This window comes from Chiloscyllium plagiosum, chromosome 5, assembly GCF_004010195.1.
Source record: "Chiloscyllium plagiosum isolate BGI_BamShark_2017 chromosome 5, ASM401019v2, whole genome shotgun sequence".
Lineage (NCBI taxonomy): Eukaryota > Metazoa > Chordata > Chondrichthyes > Orectolobiformes > Hemiscylliidae > Chiloscyllium > Chiloscyllium plagiosum.
In genome coordinates, this window is record NC_057714.1 from 112,618,968 (window position 1) to 112,623,980 (window position 5,013).

The 5,013-nt window shown below is 45.2% G+C and overlaps 1 non-coding gene across 1 annotated transcript; it reads left to right on the forward strand.

Moving 5' to 3' along the window:
• The first annotated feature begins 4,814 nt into the window (after positions 1-4,814).
• Positions 4,815-4,933, forward strand: LOC122550392. The gene has a single exon (XR_006311840.1). It is a non-coding gene; the product is annotated as a 5S ribosomal RNA (ribosomal RNA).
• Positions 4,934-5,013: the final 80 nt, after the last annotated feature.

Consider the following 5,013-nt stretch of genomic DNA (forward strand, 5'->3'; position numbering starts at 1 on the left):
TGAAGTCCGTATACATCACATCGACCGCTCTACCCTCATCAATCCTCATTGTTACTTCATCAAAAAACTCTATAAAGTTTATGAGACATGATCCCCATGCAAAAAGCCATGTTGACTATCCTGAATCAGTCCTTGCCTTTCCAAATACATGTACATCCTGTCCCTCAGGATTCCCTCCAACAACTTGCCCATCATCGATGTCAGGCTCACTGGCCTATTGTTCCCTGACTTGTCCTTACCACCTTTCTTAAACAGTGGCACCACGTTAGCCAACCTCCAGTCTTCTAGCACCTCACCTGTGACTTAACAAATCCCTTTCCATCTCAACCCTTAACACTATGGCAGTCCCTGTCTATGTTTGGAAAGTTAAAATCCCCCACCATAACCACCCTATTATTCTTACAGATAACTGAGATCTCCTTACAATTTGTTTCTCAATTTCCCATTGGCTATTAGGGGGCTATAATACAATCGCAATAAGGTAATCATCTCTTTCTTATTTCTCAGTTCCATCCAAATAACTTGCTTGGATATATTTACGGGAATATCCTCCCTCAGCACAGCTGTAATGCTATCCTTTATCAAAAACGTAATTCCCCCTTCTTTCGTGCCTCCCTTTCTATCCTTCCTGTATCATTTGTATCCCGGAACATTAAGCTGCCAGTCCTGCCCATCCCTGAGCCATGTTTCCATAATTGCTATGATATCCCAGTCCCATGTTCCTAACCATGCCCTGAGTTCATCTGCCTTTCCTGTTAGGCCCCTTGCATTGAAATAAATGTAGTTTAATCACAAAGGCCTACCTCCCATCTATAGAATCATAGAACATAGAACATTACAGTGCAGTACAGGCTCTTCGGGCCTTGATGTTGCACCGACCTGTCATACCAATCTGAAGCCCATTTAACCTACACTATTCTATGAACGTCCATATGCCTGTCCAATGACGACTTAAATGTACTTAAAGTTGGTGAATCTACTACCGTTGCAGGCAAAGCATTCCATACCCTTACAACTCTCTGAGAAAAGAAACTACCTCTGACATCTATCATCCCTCAATTTAAAGCTATGTCCCCTCATGCTCACCGTCGCCATACTTGGAAAAAGGCTCTCCCTATCCACCCCATCTAACCCCCTGATTATCTTATATGTCTCTATTAAGTCACCTCTCAACCTTCTTCTATCTAACGAAAACAGCCTCAAGTCCCTCAGCCTTTCCTCGTAAGACCTTCCCTCCATACCAGGCAACATCCAATACTCCAATTGCGGCCGCACCAGAGTTTTGTACAGTTGTAGCATAACCTCATGGTTCCGGAACTCGATCCCTCTATTAATAAAAGCTAAAACACTGTATGCCTTCTTAACAACCCTTGAGGAGAAAGTGAGGTCTGCAGATGCTGGAGATCAGAGCTGAAAATGTGTTGCTGGAAAAGCGCAGCAGGTCAGGCAGCATCCAGGGAACAGGAGAATCGACGTTTCGGGCATAAGCCCTTCTTCAGGAAGAAGGGCTTATGCCCGAAACGTCGATTCTCCTGTTCCCTGGATGCTGCCTGACCTGCTGCGCTTTTCCAGCAACACATTTTCAGTTCTTAACAACCCTGTCAACCTGGGTGGCGACTTTCAAGGATCTGTGTACATGGATACCAAGATCTCTCTGCTCATCTACACTACCAAGAATCTTACCATTAGCCCACTACTTTGCATTCTGGTTACTCCAACCAAAGTGAATCACCTCACACTTGTCTGCATTAAACTCCATTTGCCACCTCTCAGCCCAGCTCTGCAGCTTATCTCTGTCTCTCTGTAACCTACAACATCCTTCGTCACTATCCACAACTTCACCGACCTTAGTGTTGTCTGCAAATTTACTAACCCAACCTTCTACACCCTCACCCAGCAGTGGACCCAACACCGACCCTTGTGGTACACCACTGGTAACTGGACTCCAGGATGAACATTTCCCATCAACCACCACCCTCTGTCTTCTTTCAGCAAGCCAATTACTGATCCAAACTGCTATATCTCCCACAAACCCATTCTTTCGCATTTTGTACAACAGCCTACTGTGGGGAACCTAATCGAACGCCTTGCTGAAATCCATATACACCACATCAACCAGTTGACTCTCATCTACCTGTTTGGTCACCTTCTCAAAGAACTCAATAAGGTTTGTGAGGCATCACCTGCTCTTCACAAAACCGTGCTGATTATCCCGAATCAAATTATTCTTTTCTAGATGATTATAAATCCTATCTCTTATAACCTTTTCCAACACTTTACCAACAACTGAAGTAAGGCTCACTGGTCTATAATTACCAGGGTTGTCTCTACTCCCCTTCTTGAACAGGGGAACCACATTTGCTATCCTCCAGTCTTCTGGCACTATTCCTGTAGACAATGACGATTTAAAGAATCCATCTATCATGCTCACTGTCAAGGAAAGGCCACCAGCATTCTCAAAGATCCATCCCACCCTGGCAATATTTTTCGACAATCTACCGTTGGGGATAAGTTACAGAAGCCTGAACATACACACCAGCCGGTTTCAAAACAGTTTCGACCCTACTGTTGTTAAAATACTGAATGGACTCACAACCTCTTAACATTCGCCTGTACCTGTGTTTTTGTTTTTGCTGCTGTTTACCTATTATTTACTATCAATGCTACTTAACTTTGCAATCTGCCTGTATTGCTCGCAAGACAACTTTTCACTGTGCCTTGGTACACATGACAATAAATTAAATTCAATTTAACTGAATGGTTTCATGGTCAGCATTAGATTCTTAATTTCAAAGTTTGATTAAATTTTTTTTGAATTCACATTTGGGAAGACACTGAAGAAACTAGTGGGGGTGAGTTTTTGTGTGTGTGTGCTTGTGTGTGTGTGTGTCAGTAATAAAGAGAAACAAACTGACCATATGTTTTAGTGATTGAATCATAGAATCCCTACAGTGTAGAAAGAGGCCATTTGGCCTGTCAAGTTTGCACTGACCCTCCAAAGAGTATCCCATCCAATCCTATTAATCCTATCCCTGTAACCCCATATTTCCCATGACTAATCCACATAGCCTGCATATCCCTGTACACTACGGAGTAACTTAGCATAGCCAATCCAAGCAACTAGGCAGAGAATAGAGTCCCTTAAAGGTAATAAGGTAATCTATGTGTGAAACCACAAGAAATGGGAGAGATACTAAAAAGATTTTATGTGTCAGTATTTACAGTTGAGAAAGAATGGAGCCTAGGGAAGTCGGGGAAATAAATATTAATGTCTTGTATACAGTCCACATATTACAGAAGAGGAGGTGCTGGAGGTCTTAAAAATCATGAAGGTAGATAACTCTTCAGGATCTGATCAAATGTATCCTAGGACATTGTGGAAAGCTAGAGATGATATTGTGGGGCCCCTTGCAAAGATATTTGTACCATCTAAGCCACAGGTGAGGTGACAGAGGACTGGAGAGTGGCTCATGCTGTGCCTTTAGACAATAAACAATAGACAATAGGTGCAGGAGTAGGCCATTCTGCCCTTCGAGCCTGCACCACCATTCAATATGATCATGGCTGATCATTCTTAATCAGTATCCTGTTCCTGCCTTATTTCCATAACCCTTGATTCCACTATCCTTGAGAGCTCTATCCAACTCTTCCTTAAATGAATCCAGAGACTGGGCCTCCACTGCCCTCTGGGGCAGAGCATTCCACACAGCCACCACTCTCTGGGTGAAGAAGTTTCTCCTCATCTCTGCCTTAAATGGTCTACCCCGTATTTTTAAGCTGTGTCCTCTGATTCGGGACTCACCCATTAGCGGAAACATGTTTCCTGCTGCCAGAGTGTCCAATCCTTTCATAATCTTACATGTCTCAATCAGATCCCCTCTCAGTCTTCTAAACTCAAGGGTACACAAGCCCAGTCGCTCCAGTCTTTCAACATAAGGTAGTCCCGCCATTCCAGGAATTGACCTCGTGAACCTACGCTGCACTCCCTCAATAGCCAGAATGTCTTTCCTCAAATATGGAGACCAGAACTGCACACAGTACTCCAGGTGTGGTCTCACCAGGGCCCTGTACAGCTGCAGAAGAACCTCTTTGCTTCTATACTCAATCCCTCTTGTTATGAAGGCCAGCATGCTATTAGCCTTCTTCACTACCTGCTGTACCTGCATGCTTACCTTCATTGAGTGGTGTACAAGAACCCCCAGATCTCTCTGTACTGCCCCTTTACCTAAATTGATTCCACTTAGGTGGTAATCTGCCTTCCTGTTCTTGCCACCAAAGTGGATAAGGATCCATTTATCCACGTGAAAGTGCATCTGCCATGCATCTGAGCACTCACCTAACTTGTCCAGGTCACCCTGTAATCTCCTAACATCCTCATCACATTTCACCCTGCCACCCAGCTGATGAAATTTGCGAATGTTATTGCTAATACCATCTTGTATATCCTGAAGATAGATTGTAAAAAGCTGCGGTCCCAGTACTGATCCGTGCGGTACCCCACTGGCCAGTGCCCGGCATTCCGAAATGGAGGGGTGGAGGAGTGTGGAAGGATGAGAGAATGCAGGCTGCGGCCCTATGAAGCAGGGGGAGGGCTTGCAGTTGGCCTGTGTGGGGATGTGGGAGACTACAGGAGCCTGGTGGGCAAGGGCTGGCCTGAAAGGCAGCTGGAGGGACGGAGGGAGGGAAGCACGCACGGAGGAGGAAGAGCAAAGAGAAAAGAGAAAAAAAAGCCAAAGGGGATAAAGAGAAAGAGCAAGAAAGAAAATGTGGCTGGCCAGCACGCCGTGAAGTAGGGAGAAAAGGCAGGGGCCAGCGCCTACAGCCATACTAGTCTGAAAACGCCCGATCACGTCTGATCTCGGAAGCTAAGCAGACACAGGCCTGGTTAGTACTTGGATGGGAGACCGCCTGGGAATACCAGGTGCAGTAGGCTTTTTCCGCCAGCAGTGGCTGCTCAAGTCACCCCTCTGCACTTGTCTTGTGCCAGGCAATGGAGCGGCAGGTTATTTCTGC